Below are 16,258 nucleotides of genomic sequence, written 5' to 3' on the forward strand. Positions count from 1 at the left end.
ATTTATCATTATATGGGTGATATTTTACTAGCTGACTCAAATGCAGATACTTTAGAAAGAATGTTTGAAGAAGTAAAGAAAATTTTGTCTTGCTGGGGCAAAATTACATATTGCTCCTATAAAGACACAAAGAGGAGAATCTATTAATTATTTAGGATATAAAATAGGTCTACAAAAAATTAGACCCTGGCCACCAGCGCAGCTGTGCCAGAGCTGCGAGGAGACCCACCGCCTGACTCCCCCCCCCCCCCCCCCCCCCCCCCCCGCCTCGCCGGCCGCCGCGTCCTCAGATTTATTCCAACAATCTGTTAAAACATGGTGGATTACTATGAAGTTCTGGGCGTTCAGAGACATGCCTCACCTGAGGACATTAAAAAGGCATATCGGAAACAGGCACTGAAAAGGCATCTGGACAAAAATCCTGAAAATAAAGAAGAAGCAGATCGGAAATTCAAACAAGTAGCTGAGGCCTATGAGGTGTTATTGGATGCAAAAAAGCAGGACATCTATGACAAATACGGCAAAGAAGGATTAAATGGTGGAGGAGGAGGAGGTGGAAGTCATTTTGACAGTCCGTTTGAGTTTGGCTTCACATTCCGGAATCCAGATGATGTTCTTCAGGGAATTTTTTGGTGGAAGGGACCCATTTTCATTTGACCTCTGTGAAGACCCATTTGATGACTTCTTTGGGAACCAAAGGGGTCCCCGAGGAAGCAGAAACCGAGGTACAAGCTCGTTTTTCTCTGCCTTCAGTGGATTTCCTCCTTTTGGAGATGGATTTCCTGCTTTTGATACAGGATTCACTCCATTCGGCTCACTAGGGCATGGGGGCATAACTTCCTTCTCTTCAGCATCATTTGGCGGTAGTGGAATGGGCAACTTCAAATCAATATCAACTTCTACTAAGACAGTTAATGGCAAAAAAATTACCACAAAGAGAATTGTGGAGAATGGTCAAGAAAGAGTAGAAGTTGAGGAAGACGGACAGTTAAAGTCCATGACGATAAATGGTAAGGAGCACCTGCTACGTTTGGATAACAAGTAATTCAACGCACGCGTTTAACAGAAACGGTAAACCATAACAAGCACCAGTTGAGGAATAACAGGAACTTTTTTTTTTGAAGATTTCAAACGAACTCGACTTTCTGTATAACTGTACCTAATCTAAAGTATTTATAAAACAGCTCATCGGAGCCCCTATTTGTCGTAGACTTTTGAGTTTGTTGTTGGGACCACAAAATTAAAATTAAAATTGTTGTAATCTCTGTATGCACTTTGCTTTAAACAAAAGAAAACAAAATGTAATCTGAGGTGAGCCCTGTGACTCTTGAGTAGTGCTAGGACAAGACTGTTGTTTAACACCAGCATGGATCTGCTTCCTTCCCATTATGTTGACATGTGAGTAGTGTCAGCCTGCTGTGAAGTTAACATTGCCAGATAAACCTTCCACAGAAATATTTCAATTTTATTTTCAGTATTTATTAAAGAAAGCTATTACTGCCTCAATGGTAATACATTTCTGGTTTAGTGTAAATTAAGGATGTTTTCTAGTTGTGCATGGATGTTGGCAAATTTGTCAGTTCTGACAATTGTTTAAATATGTAATGTTAAGCTTAGGTTTAAAAAAGCTGGTAATTTGGGTCTATGTCATTTGCTTAAAAAAAAAAGAAAATAAATGCAAAAAAAAAAATTAGACCCCAAAAGGTGCAAATTAGGAGAGATTGATTACAGAATATTAATGACTCTCAAAGATTATTTGGGGACATTTCTCATCTACGAACTATTGTTGTGGTAAGAAATGATGATCTTAATAATTTGTTCAAAACCTTAGAAGGTGACAAGGACTTAAATAGTCCAAGGAATTATCACCTGAAGCTGAGAAAGAATTGGCCTTGGCAGAATAGAAAGTACATGAAGGACACGTGGATTGTATCCATCCAAAGCTGGATTGCATTTTTGTTATTTTACCCTCTAGGAATTCTCCTACAGGAATATTAATGCAGAGGGAAGATATTGTATTAGAATGGATATTTTTACCAAAGAAAACAAATAAAATATTAAAAATTTATGTGGAAAAAAATTTCTGACTTAATTTTGAAAGGAAAATTGAGACTTTGTCAATTAGCAGGAATAGACCCAGCAGAAATTGTTGTTCCTTTATCTAAGGGGGACATTGAAAAGTTATGGACAGAAACTGAACGTTGGCAAAGAGCTTGCAGTAATTTTTTTGAGAAACTTAACCGCAAATATCCCAATGTGATAGAATTGGTCTTATAAAGAGAACTGATTGGATTTTTCCTTGAATTGTATGGGGAAAACCCATATCCGGAGTTCGTACATTTTATACAGATGCCAACAAATAAGGAAAGACAGGTTACAAATCAGAAAATTTACATAAAGTGGTTCAAAGTCCTTATAATTCAGTTCAAAAATCAGAATTGTATGCTATTACTATTAATGTTGGTATTAATGGATTTTTCAGAACCTCTCAACATAGTTACTGACTCTCAGTATGCGCAAAGAGTGGTATTCCATATTGAGACTGCAGAATTTATCCCTGATGAGTCAGAATTAACTTCATTATTTATTCAGTTACAAGATACAATCAGGAAAAGGAGTCATACTTTATATATAACTCACATTCGATCCCATACTGGTCTGCCAGACCCTCTAGCACAAGACAATGATGAGAATGATAAATTATTGATAGGAAATGTGCTGGAGGCCTCAGAATTTCATAAAAAACCCATCATGTCAAGAGTAAAGGTTTAAAAAAAGATTTTTCCATAACCTGGCAAAAAGCCAAGGAAATTTTAAGGATATGTCCTACTTGTTCCTTTTACAATCAGACACCATTACCAGCAGGATGTAACACAAAGTGTACTCAGAGGAATGAAACCTGGCAGATGGATGTGTTTCACTATGCAGAATTTAGAAAATTGAAATATGTACACCATACCATTAACACTTATTCAGTATTTCAATGGGCAACTGCTTTGAGTTCTGAAAAAGCTGATTCTGTAATCACTCATTTGCTAAAAGTTATGGCCATCATGGGTATATCTGTCAAATTAAAACTGACAATGCTCCATCATATGTCTCTGTTAAAAGGAAACAGTTTTTTGCTTATTACAATATAAAGCATATTACAGGTATACCACATAATCCTACAGGCCAAGCAGTAATAGAAAGGTCAGACAGAACTCTAAAGAATATGCTAAATAAACAGAAAAGGGTACAACCCCCGCCCCCGAAATAGACTATATATGCTTATTAACTTAGAATTTTCTCAGTGCAAATGAGAAAGGAACCACTGCTGCAGAGAGACATTGGATAATAGAAAAAATTACAGAATTAAATCAGCCTATATATTTTTAGGATGTGCTGACCTCAGAATGGAAACCAGGATATGTGTTACGTTGGGACGAGGTTTTGCTTTTGTTTCTACGGGAGAATATAAGCTATGGTACCATCAAAATTGATAAAGATCCGATTTGTACAAGAGAGACATCTTAATTAGAGGAGGTGATAGTTCATCAACCAGCATAACCATCCAATTTAAATTAAACTAACTTATACCATTAATACATACCTTTTCATTTAATCAGATAATAACTTTCCAAAGGGAAACCTCTCCAAAATTACTATTGGAAAAAGGTTTTTGTTTTTGGCTTTTAGGATAATGAAAGCTAAGGAATCTGAAGAACACTGTATAAATGAGAAAACTGAAGAAAACAGACAAATCATCTGTCCCAAGAAAAAGAGCAAAATGATCTATTGTTCTATCATGTATAAAATTTTATAATTCTTCCTAAATGTTTGTTTCTGCTCTTCTCTAAAGATATTTGACACTATTGATCTTGTAGTCCCAGTTCAATTAAAATTTAATGCTGGCTCTGGAGTTGGAGAATGGTTCTCTCCTTCTTTAAACTCAAACATGTTGTTAAAAGCAAAATGCAAACTCTCTGTATCATGCCAGAAGAAGGAGCCATCTTCTGATAGGGGACAGGAGAAAAACCAAATTAATTAAGGGGCTATTCTATTACTACTAATCTCAATTCTTTGATTCTATTCTGATTCTATAAACTTTTTTTAAAGAATGAATTTTATATCAAATTTATAAGATTAATATATATATTAAACTTTGTTAAGATATGAATGGTCATATAGAGTACTAACTAATTCTAAAAAAGTGGGGGGGCTTCAGCTAGCTACCTATACATGTCTTTGTGTTCGAGTCTTTATCAGTTTTCTGCAGGAAATCATGGCCAGGCCGAACATCAACTGAAGTCTCCAGAAAGAAGATGGGGCCCCTCAGCAACAATAATTCCACATGAACAATAATAATACCACTAAGCTGACAAACATCATCTACAGATCAACTTTGGACAACAAACTGCTCAGAGCAATTTTGAGATGGCTAGCTGAGATGACCCAGTTTCAATGACTACTGGAATAAGGACTTGAGATAATCCTTGAACTTTGGCATTATGCTCAAACTGGACAACAAAAGGATATAGCTACCTTTCCTAGAATTTGACAATTAATCTAAATTTTTTTCTTTTCAGAATAAAGATATCATCGCCCATATCTGGCAAGAAACAATTTTAAGCATATGACGCCGATATTCCCAAAGAGGTGGTATGGGGTGGGTGGATTTTTGGTCTTTAAATGGGTTTTGTCTGGGATAATTTTCATTTTTTAGGAGGGTTGATTACAAGTTCTTGTTAAGGGTTAGGCATAGGACTAAGCAAAAGAGATTATATTTAAGGTTCTTGTTTTTTAAAAAAGACAGTTACTAGTTTTAAATATTTTACATTGGATTGGAATTTTTTATATTGAATACAAATTATGTATATTGAGATTGATATTGTTAGAAATTGCTATATGTATATTTCTAATCTTGTTTAAGATATTGTACTTATATCATTCATTTAACAATGTAATGCAATTTGCTGATCCTTGAATATTAATTATTTCCAATTATTAGGATATAAAGAAATGAAAGTTAGTAGTTAGACATTACAATCAGACTTATAGTCACATTAGGTGTGTTTTCAAGATCAAACAGATGTATTTTAGACAGAAAGGTCATCTTCAAACCCTTCAGAGATCTACAGATTATGGCATTTAAAATGTTTCAGTAACTTAGAATTTTTTTCTTATTTTGTTATTGACTATGAGACATGTTGGATCCTGGCAGTGCCACCCTATTTCAGGGAAATTTGGGCATTGAAGAAACTGCATATGGAGTTAACTTTCATTGTGTCAAAAGTTAGCTACTGAATAACAAAGTATCCTCGAATTTACTGCTGACAAACAGGACAGACAGGACATGAAATAGAGGACTACTGATTCTTGCCAAAACAAGTGTGGTTGTGGCTTTAACAAAAGGCATCTTCTGAGGCCAGGACAATATGGCACCATGCCTGAAGTGGCCTTTGCAATCTAAAAAGGCACAGTGCCCTTTTCTTCTAAGGCAGCTGAACAGGCAGTGGACTGATGACTTCTGATATGCAGTGGAAGAACAGCTGAAACAGTTATTCTTGAAGAGTAAATAAACTCACGCCTCTCAATAGTAGACTGGCATTTAATAGAGGGATGTGGAGAAGAATGGGATGCTGAGATGAAGACACACACACACACACACACACACACACACACACACACACAAACACAAACACAGAGCCAAGAAGAATGGACAGTTGAATACAAAAAACATCAACAATTTCCAGAATTTAGAATCATGAATCATGACATGACACTACTGGAATTTATGTGGTTCTGGTACATAGACTGCTCTCACAAAATGTGAGGTCAAACTGTTGACCCTGTGTATATCCTAGTTCACAAATGAATCTCTGTCAGATACGCTAAGCCTATAAGCTGAAGATGATGCCCCAACACTGTGGAGAAACCCTGGGTATCTGTCCAGGCACCTGCCTGTTTCTGTCAACTCACATTTATTTTAGAAGCTGCTTGCATGCACTTCCTGTTTTTATTTTTGTTAGGTAATATTCCTTCTTAGGTCTCTGAGTTAGTTATAGCTACAGTTTAGATAGTTATAGTTTTCCTTGTTAAGAATTTTAGAAAAGAAACTCACTGAAGAGTAAGTGTATATATTTGAAAGACATTATAAGATAGTTCTGTTAGTAATATAATTTAGGATAGAAAGTGATTCAGGTACATTTTGAACGTACCAAAATAGGAGAGATAATGGAATTATTTTCTCTGAATTTGTCAAATGCAAATGGACTGGACATTGTTTAGGTATTTATTGCTTGTATATATGGAATATAGTTATTGTATTTTTGTATATAGTTTATCTTATATTAGTTATAACTTTTTTCCTATTATTAAAATAGAAAGGGGGAAATATAGTGCTATTTGACATATGATGAAATGTGATTTTATTTGCATGTTAATAAATAAAGTTGCCTCAGAGTCAGAGCTAATAACAAGCCATAGCAAGAGCCAGGCATTGGTGGCACACACCTTTAATCCTGATCACAATGCAGACGGATCTCTGGATGTTCAAGGATACAGCCAGCATGGAGACACACACCTTTAATCTCCATACCAAACATAGAAGACCTGAAGGTCTGTAGAGACAGGCAGTGAAGTGGAGGTCATGTGGTTCGGTTTACAGCCAATGAGAAGCACAACAGAAAGTCAATAAAAAGACAGATACACAGGAAGTAGGTCTCTTGCTGAGGGGAAGGACAGCAGCAGCAGTGATTTTATAAGAAAGGGATTTTAGTATTAGTTCTTAGCTACTGCTCTGACCGCTTGGGCTTTTAACTCTGCATTTGGCTCTGTGTTTCTTATTTAATAAGATTGTTACATCTACATTCAAATTTGGTAGAAGAATGGGTGCCTGCTCTCACTGCAGCTTGATATACCAGGACTCACTGATATCCACGGGATTCCTGTCTGTATCTAAAAAATACCAGTGAAGGAGGATTAGATGTTGTGAGGTTGGAGGACAAAGGAGGGTGGACCTAGGAAGAGGGAAGGGAGGAGAACCTTTGGGTGGAATGTAAAATCAAGAAAATAAATAAATAAAAATATAATAATAAATAGAAAAAATGAAAAAGAAACAAATACACAAAGAAGACCAAGGGAAGAAAATTAAGAAAAAAAGTCTACGAAAATTCCTTTCTTTCCATTTTGTGTTATGGAAACACTCCTATGCATGGATCCTAAATTGTATCTAATAATGTACTCAGTGAGACTCCACTGGAGAAAACAGATTTCCCTTTTCAAAGCAGGTAGAAGTTTCACATAGCTTCTTTTTTAGGGGTGAGATGTGGTGTCCATTTGCTCCTCACAATTATGAGACATCATTTGAACTTGTACCATTTGAACCACAACAGGTCTTGGGCATTCTCACACAGTTTGGGTGAGCTTATATATGCATCAGTGCCATTGTGTCTGCAAGACAATGCTTCCTTGGAGTTATCCATCACCTTTGACTCATAATTCTATCTGTCTCCTCTTCCGCATAGATCACTAAGTCTTGAGTTGAAGGAATTGATGAGACAACTCACTGAAGACAATGTGCTCCAAAGTTTCTCGCTCTGTGCAGACACTCTCCAGTTGTGGATTTCTGGGTTAGTTCCCATTGACTACAAGAAGCTTCTTCTCTAATGAGAGCTGAGTGAGGAACTGATCAATGAGCATAGCAGAAAATCATTAGGATTCAATTTATTGCTGAGTTCTTAAACAGAATAATAGTATTAGATTTTCCCATATATATATATATATATATATATATATATATATATATATATACATATATATATATATATACTCAGGTTCTGGGAATCTTTATCCATGTCAGGTCGAGTTCCATTTCATGGACTGGACATTAAACCCAGTCAGACATTGCTTGGTTAAACCCCTAGTATTTATGTCATTATTGTACTTACGTACCATACAGGCAAGTCATCATTATAGATCACAAAATCTGTAGCTGGATTGGTGGTTACAATTCTCCTCTGGTAGAATGCAGAATACCTTCTAGTACCATAAATGCAAGTCAATACAAGAACTAGCTTGACTTCGCCATGTTCAATGAAATAATGAGGAACAAATAGCCAAACAAATGGAAACACATGAACTATGAACCAATGGCTGAGGGGCCCCCAACTGGATCAAGCCCTCTGAATAGGTGAGACAGTTGATTGGCTTGATCTGTTTGGGAGGCATCTAGGTAGTGGTATCAGGTCCTGGGCCCATTGCATGAGCTAGCTGTTTGAAACCTGGGAATTATGCAGGGAGGCTTGGCTCAATCAAGGAGGAGGGGACTGGACCTGCCTGGACTGAGTCCATCAGGTTGATCTCAGTCCTCAGGGGAGGGCTTGCTCTGGAGGAGGTGGGAATGAGGGGTGGGCTGGGGGGAAGGGGAGGGGGCAGGAAGGGGAAGAACAAGGGAATCTGTGGCTGTTATGTAGAACTGAATAGTATTGTACCAGGTTAGAAGTTTCTGTGGGTTTTCTTGTGATGTCCTTGTTGGCTCTGGCTCCTACACTCTTTGCCCTCTCTCTCTCCAGTAGGATTCACCAAACACAGAACAGGGTCTGATGGTGGACCTCTGGCATTGTTCAGGAATTACTTTTAAAAAATTACAACTGAAAAAAAACCCACATAGTTCAAACGTGCTATGATTTCGTTGTGCTTTCCTCATTTGGTGAGATTCTAGGATGCTCACAATTTCCAACACTTATAAATAGAACAAGAATGAAAATGATGAACAAGTGTTTGTGTAGTAAGATACAGAATTCTTTGAGTATGTTTCCAAGAATTATATTGCTGGATTTTGAAGTAGATAGACTCACAACCTCATGAGGAATTCTCACACTGGTTTCCATAGTGGCTGCACATGTTTTTACCCCCACAAGCAATCAATAAATGCTCCTCACTCCTGGAATCCTCACCAGCATATGCTGTCATTTGTATTATTGGTCTTGGACATACTGATTGATTTAAGAGGAATTTTCAAAGGAGTATTTATTTGCATATCTGTGATAGCTATGAATGATTTCTTTAAGTTTTGTTCAGACATTTGTGTTTAATCTTCTGAGATCTCACTGATTAATAATTTACCCTATTTTTAATTTGGCTATTATTTGCTTTATGTTAGTATGCATTTGATATACTAATCCTTAATGTTAAGTTTCCTACCAATATTTGTTGAGTAGATTGAATCTTCTTTTTTTAAGATTTATTTACTTAGTATACAGCATGTATGACTGCAGTTCAGAAGAGGGCACCAGATCACATTATAGATGGTTGTGATCCACCATGTGTTTGACAGGAATTTAACTCAGGACCTCTGGAAGAGCAGTCAGAGCGCTTAACCTCTGAACTATCTCTCCAACCCCCAAGAATGAATCTTCTACACTGGTTGTTGCTTAAACCTTTGTCAAAGCCCAGGTGACTATACCCATGGAATTGAATTATGAGTTTTCCATTTTGCTTTCTTGAAATATTTATATAATACCGAGTTAGCACTGTGATCCTCTGTTACCATTGTCCTAGGGTATAAATGGAACACATGTATTGTGATACCTCTAGCATTGGTTCCTTTCTTCACCTTTGCTTGGTCTATCTGGAATCTGATTTTTTATAGGAAATTTTGGATTGTTTTTCCTATGTTTTTAGTTATGTTTCAATGGAATTTTGATAGAGATTGCATAGAATCTTAGATTATTTTGGTAATGTAACCAAGTATTAATGTACAATACTGATTGTGCCAACCCATCAACATGTCTGATAGTTTCATTTTTCATTGTCTTCTCTTTCTTACTTCACTATGACAAAATCTTCACCATGAAGACACTTGAGCGCCTTGATTGCATTTATTCTCAGTTATTTTAATGTGGGAAGTTACTGTAACTGTGGATGCTTTCTTAACTTCTTTCTCAGTATCATCATTCCTTGCCCACAAAAATGATCTTTTGTATCTTGATTTTGTATTCTCCTGATTTCCTGATGGTATACATTAACTCTAAGACACACTCTCGGAGTATTGACCACCTCATGTACAAGTTTATACCATCTCCTGGTGAAAAAAGTTTGACTTCTACTCTTGATTCATTTCGTTCTTTTTTCTGGGCTTATTGTTTTAGCACAATATGAGCAAGACTTACTTTGGTGATATATGAATGAGCATGTTCCATGTTTCAGTGTTTTTAAGGGAATGTTCATAGTTATCCTCCATTTGAAGTATTGCTGGGCATGGGTTTGTCCTGTGCAGACATCATCCCATTGAGGCATTACCCTTCTATATCTAATATTTAGGGATGCTGTAAAATGTCAGATGTCTTTTCTGCATCTGTTGATATGATTGTGTAATGTCTGCCTTGTCTATTAAAGCTTTCTGTGACATTCACTGAGTTTTGGTGTTAAACCATCTTTCCAATGTTAGTCCACAGTGAATCTTGTGGATACATAATTGAATTTGGATTGCATGTATTTTCTGGAGAATGTTTGGTTTAAGTACATCAGTAATATTTGCCTATAATTGCCTTTTCCTTTATTCTGTTTTGATGATTCCTTATCTGGTTTGGGTTCAGGGACATACTTAATTTTTAAAATATCATTGTTTCTATTACTTTCCTTTCAATTTCTGAGAATTGTTTGAATGACATTCTTGTTGCATTTTCTTTAGGTATCTGGTAGAAAAATTAAACCAAGATGTGGCAAACACCTTAAGCAAATCTAGGGTAAGGATTGAGAATGAAACAGTTGTAAAAAATACGATCTTCCAACTGAAAACCCACCAGACTAGAAATAGTCACTACTAGACTCAAATAAATCTTTCAATAACTAACACCAATGGTGTTAAGCTACTAAATTATTCCATTCAGCAGAAATGGATGAAGTACTATCTAACTATAGATATGAAGGCAGTGTCATTCTGATGTCCAAACAAGATTTATACAAAGCAAAACTTATATGATCATTTAATCAAACAGTCATATCTTTTTGAGACAGGGTCATTTATGTCTTCCTGGCTATCTTGGTATTCACTATATAGACAATATTGTGGTCTTGAACTCACCAGAGACTGCTTATATCTGCCTCCAGAGTACTGGCATTAAAGACATGCTCCATCATGAGCAGCTATTTGTTGATTCTTAATATAGTACTTTTAAATCATTCACAATAATTGTAGGCTTCTTTCCAGAGATGCAACAATGGATCAGGATAAGGAATCGATTAATGTAATGTATTGCATAAATGACCTAATAAATGAATCACAGTCTCATCTGGCTAGATGCAAAAAATACTTGGAAAAAAAATTCAACCTCTTCTTGTATCAAAGAACAAAAGAGAAACCAACAACAGGCTTCCATATTTGAGATCTTAAACACTCCACAGATCATTACTTACATCAAAATGACAGGATACAAAATTACCACAAAACTCAGTTGCTTCCCTACATACAAAGAACACATTTGCTGAAAAAGAAGTTAAGAAAACTTCATTCACAATTGTCTCACAAATATGGTAAAGTAAACTAAATAAAAAATTCAAGGACATCAATAATGAAAACTTTAAAATAATGAAGAAACTGAATATATCATTAGTAGATGGGGAAATCTTACACACACACACACACACACACACACACACACACACACACTTATATATAGGAATACTCAATATTGTGAAAATAATTCCTTTAAAAAATTAATTAAGAGAACATAAGGGAACGGGATGGTTGAGCTGGAATTGGGAAGGAGTGGGGGAACAATGAAAGAGATACCATGACAAAGGTAGACATCATGGGGATAGCTAGAAACTGAATACTAGGGAAGTTCTCAAATTCCACAAGAATACCCCAGCTTAGACTACTAGCAATAGTGGAGAGGGTGCTCAAACTGCCTTACTCCAGTGATCACATCAGTGAATACCCTATCTGTCATCGTAGAGCATTCATCTAGTAGATATTAAAAGCACATACAAAGAACCATAGCCAAGCAACAGGCCAAGCTCCACAAGTTTAGTTGAAGAGAGGGAAGAGGGATTCTATGAGCAAGGGGCATCAAGATCATGATGAGGAAATCTACAGAGAAAACAAACCAAAATAGTGGGACCTCATGAACTTTGCCCAACAGCTGTGGAGCCTACATGAGACTGGAGTAGGCTCTCTGCATAAGGCAGACAGTTGTGTAACTTGATCTGATTAATGGGCCCCCTGGCAGTAGGGAAAGGATCCATCCTGACAGAGGAGGTGGCTTTTTGGAGCATGATATCTATGATGGGACACTTTTCACAGCCTTGATGCAGGAAGAGGGCCTTGGGCCTGCCTCTACCGAATGTACCAGGCTCTGCTAAATCCCCATGGAGGACAGCTTATTGGAGGAGGGAATGAACAGTGGTTTGCTTAGGGAGAAACCTGGAGGGGAGAGAGGATGGAAGAGACAGAGATACATGGTTGGTATGTAAAATAATTTTAAAAATTCCTTAACAAAAAAAAAACACAAGAAAAAGAGGAATTGATGTAAAGACAAGTATCAGAGAATAAAACATTTGGACTTAAAACATCAGACACATACATATTTTATAGTAGCAGAGATGACCCAGTGTGTAGCTTCTCCATGCCAGTTCTCAAATGTTGACAGCTACCACAGGCAGGTCCTGCCACTATAGCAAGTGAGAAGGGGGTAAGCAATCACCACTATAAGCAATGCCCTGGCTTTTTCAGAATGAAAACATAACATTTGAAATGCAGACATTCCTTTTTGACTTTGAAGATAGAGGTAGACCTGACCTTTGTAATCCTTAAAAGTCTGTAACTGTGCATGTGTTCAAGTGAGGAAGTACAAAGGACACAACCAAGTACATCATAGCAGACAGATCTCATACATCCTCCCCTCTTGCAGCTTCAGAGCTGTGGAGTGATCACATGCAGAGTATCTGAAAGCTTAACTGAATAGCTACATGACTACTCTCCCTAGTGAAGAACGGCACAAATATTGGAGACACTGCTTCTGCACTAGAAGTCTCACACTTTTAGAAGTAACATTAGCAGACCCTGGAAGAGACTGGAATCCACCTTGTGACTACTGAACTCAATGTAGTTGTGTGGAGCTTCTTGTCTTACAACACCACTGTCTACCTCACAATGGCACCTGTGAAAATGAAGGCTGCTTATGATAGAACAAAGTAAAGAATGCTGTTTTTAATTTTGCTGTCAGCCTTGTAAATGGAGGCTACATGGAAGAAAATTTTAAAAGTCCCACAGCTTGATAGTGGGAAAAAGTGATTATTAAATATCGAAACATATTTTGCATCGGTTTTAGTGATAAGATTGGAAGAAAGGACATAAGCTCCCAGCATGGCTCTGCCCATTCACACACCTATCACATATTATATATCATGATATTCACATGAAAAATGCAAACACACTTACATCACACCCAGGACAAAGTTGAAATACTCTTTGTTCACTGATATAGGCACTGCAATAAGGTAAAAGACAAAATTTGTCACCACATCTCCATGCTTGTCTTCATTCTGCTTCATTCTCCAAAAGCACTTGGGGTGAGTGAGGTTGGACATGAGGAGGGGGATGTTCAGGATCCAGAAGAAGAAATGCAGAGTGAGCATCAGGTCCTGTCTCCAAATCTCTAAGCCGGTAGTGTGGACTGTGGATGCATATCAGTTTATCAAATGGATAAAATGTATACACATCTGCTTTTATGTCTGCTGCCTACTGGAGAGGTCACTTATGTGGCTGAAATGCCTTGATCTCCAGATGGCTCCACTACCCTCGAGGAAATTCAAGCACTTTCTGACCTAGGGCTCTGCAGCTGACGTCTACAACAGAGGTAATAAACATGGGCTGGAAAATATATCCAAGAACATCTCAGCCTCAGGTCCTGTGACATCACCTCATATTCCTGGGTATTGAGGCACATGGGAGAAAGCAATTTGGGCAGATTGGTCCCAGGACAGAGTCAATGAGTTATTTGTTTGAACACTTTTAGAAATGATCTCAGCAGAATGTATCAGAAGATGGACAGTTAGATGTAAAGGTAAAGAATTGAAACAACCCATAACAATCAAAGTTCATGTCGACACACTGTGTTTTCAATTCCCGAATGCAAATAAGAGAGCCTCAGTATCATGTGTACGGCATCCACCATTCATAGATCATGAGCAGTATGGCCCATGCTATACCAGTCACAGAGACCCAATAACCAACCAGTATCCCTGCTCTCCACTTTACGAAGCTCCAACAATCAAGTTAAATCTAGAAATTCCTTGTCTTATACTGTGTTCAGAAATGCCCAGGCCATCATTTTCTATGAGAAATTAAGCTGAGCATTTGAGTTATGAATCATGAACTGCTTCCCTGAAGACAGTTCCTTCTAATGACCTATTTCTTCAACTTTATCCTTCATTATGTATTCATTTCTGCTTATCTTAGAAGCCAGCAGTGACTCCAAAGCAGCACTTTATTTGGTAGCTTAGAACCCATTAGTAACTGGGATAAAGCCTGTGTTCAATGTGTAATCTGTTCTTATCCCATTGTCATGCTCATATATTTTGGCTGCATTCTAGAATATGTATTGCCAGTGGGAGAGCTTGGTGATGAGTGTGGGCTGAGGAAACACCTTTAGATGATATGGACTACAGAGCAAGCAGCACAAATGTAGGTCAATTACTTGGTGTGGATGATGGTAGATGTTATTTATTACTGGAGATGAGGTACACAGGGCTAGTATTTTCTGAACCTTGTAGAATATTTAAAAATCATCATTTAATAATTATATCACCTCCTGGTTCTGTGATAAACTGCCTAAGACTGTGTAAGGTGTCTGAGTTCATGTCATATGTGTATATGTGTTCTATATGAGAGAATATGTGGTTAATTTACACAATAGAGTGTTACTCAGCTGTTTAAAAAATGACATCATCAGCTGGGCAATGGTGGTACATGACTTTGACCCAAGCACTCAGGAGACAGAGGCAGAGGGACCTCTATGAGTTCATGACCAGGTTGGTCTACTGAGCAAGTTCTAGGACAACCAGAGATACACAGAAAGACCCTGTTGCAAAAAAAATCCAAAAATATGGCATCATGAAATTTATGGGCAAATGGATAGAACTAGAAAAAAAGAAACTTGTCGTGTGAGATAACCTAGGCCCAGTATGATAGATTTTGTGTGTATCCACTTACACTTACATTGGGTATTAGCCATTAGAAAAATGATAACCAACTTATAATCCATAGACTCAGAGAGGTTAGGTATAGAAGAAGTCTCTGGGAGAACACAAAAATCTTTTTGGGCAGGAGAAATAGAATAGATTTTATGGGTGGACTCAGGTTTACAGGACGGGAATGGGGTGTCTGGTGGGCAGTGTGAAGAGAAATGGTGTTGAGAAGGGGAATCTGAGGAGAGACAGCTGATTTTGGAGCAGTTGTAGGATAGTATAGAAACCTAGTGCATTGAAGACCTCCTAGAATATATGAAGAGGATCCTAATGAGTCTCCTGATACTGGGGGAGATTGAGTCCCAACTGGCTTGGCCATCTCTTGTTACTAATCAATGTAACAAAAATCGTAAAAGGTCTTATTAATAACAAACCCAGAGTGAGATATTGGGGTAGAACCTGAAAGACCAGACAGCTAGAGCAACAAGTCACCAGTTCTTACCACTATGAAATCCTCTGCTGAAAGAGATCAAGCTCCTCTCTGCATTCCACCTTAGCATTTCCTCTCTCTGCCCAACTCTATCTCTTCCTGTCTGTATGTACAGACATCCAGACTTTGATGCTTAAGTAGTGGCTAGATCCTGCTTCTGATTTTCAAGTAGTTTTATTTGTTAGAGAACAAATAAAATGTTGGCACATTTCCCCTTTCTTGGTTTAAAATAAAAAAGTCTCCCAACCAAAAAAAGCCAAGGACCAGATGGTTTCAGCGTAGAATTCTACCACATCTTCAAAGAAGAGTTAGTACCAATACTCACTAAATTGTTCCACACAATAGAAGCAGAAGGAACATTACCAAACTCCTTCTATGAGGCTACAATTACCCTGATTCCTAAAGCAAACAAGGATACAACAAAGAAAGAGAATTACAGACCGATCTCTCTCATGAACATTGATGCTAAAATATTGGCAAACAGTCTCCAAGAACACATCAAAACAATTATCCACATGATAAAGTAGGCTTCATCCCAGGAATGCAAGGGTGGTTCAACATACAAAAGTCCATCAATGTAATACACCATAGAAA

At 37.4% G+C, this 16,258-nt stretch overlaps 1 pseudogene; it reads left to right on the top strand.

Moving 5' to 3' along the window:
* The first annotated feature begins 258 nt into the window (after positions 1–258).
* On the top strand, positions 259–1,206 carry LOC143272558 (dnaJ homolog subfamily B member 6 pseudogene; annotated as a pseudogene).
* The last annotated feature ends 15,052 nt before the right edge of the window (positions 1,207–16,258 follow it).

This window comes from Peromyscus maniculatus, chromosome 1 (genome assembly GCF_049852395.1).
Source record: "Peromyscus maniculatus bairdii isolate BWxNUB_F1_BW_parent chromosome 1, HU_Pman_BW_mat_3.1, whole genome shotgun sequence".
In the NCBI taxonomy this organism is placed as follows: Eukaryota; Metazoa; Chordata; class Mammalia; order Rodentia; family Cricetidae; genus Peromyscus; species Peromyscus maniculatus.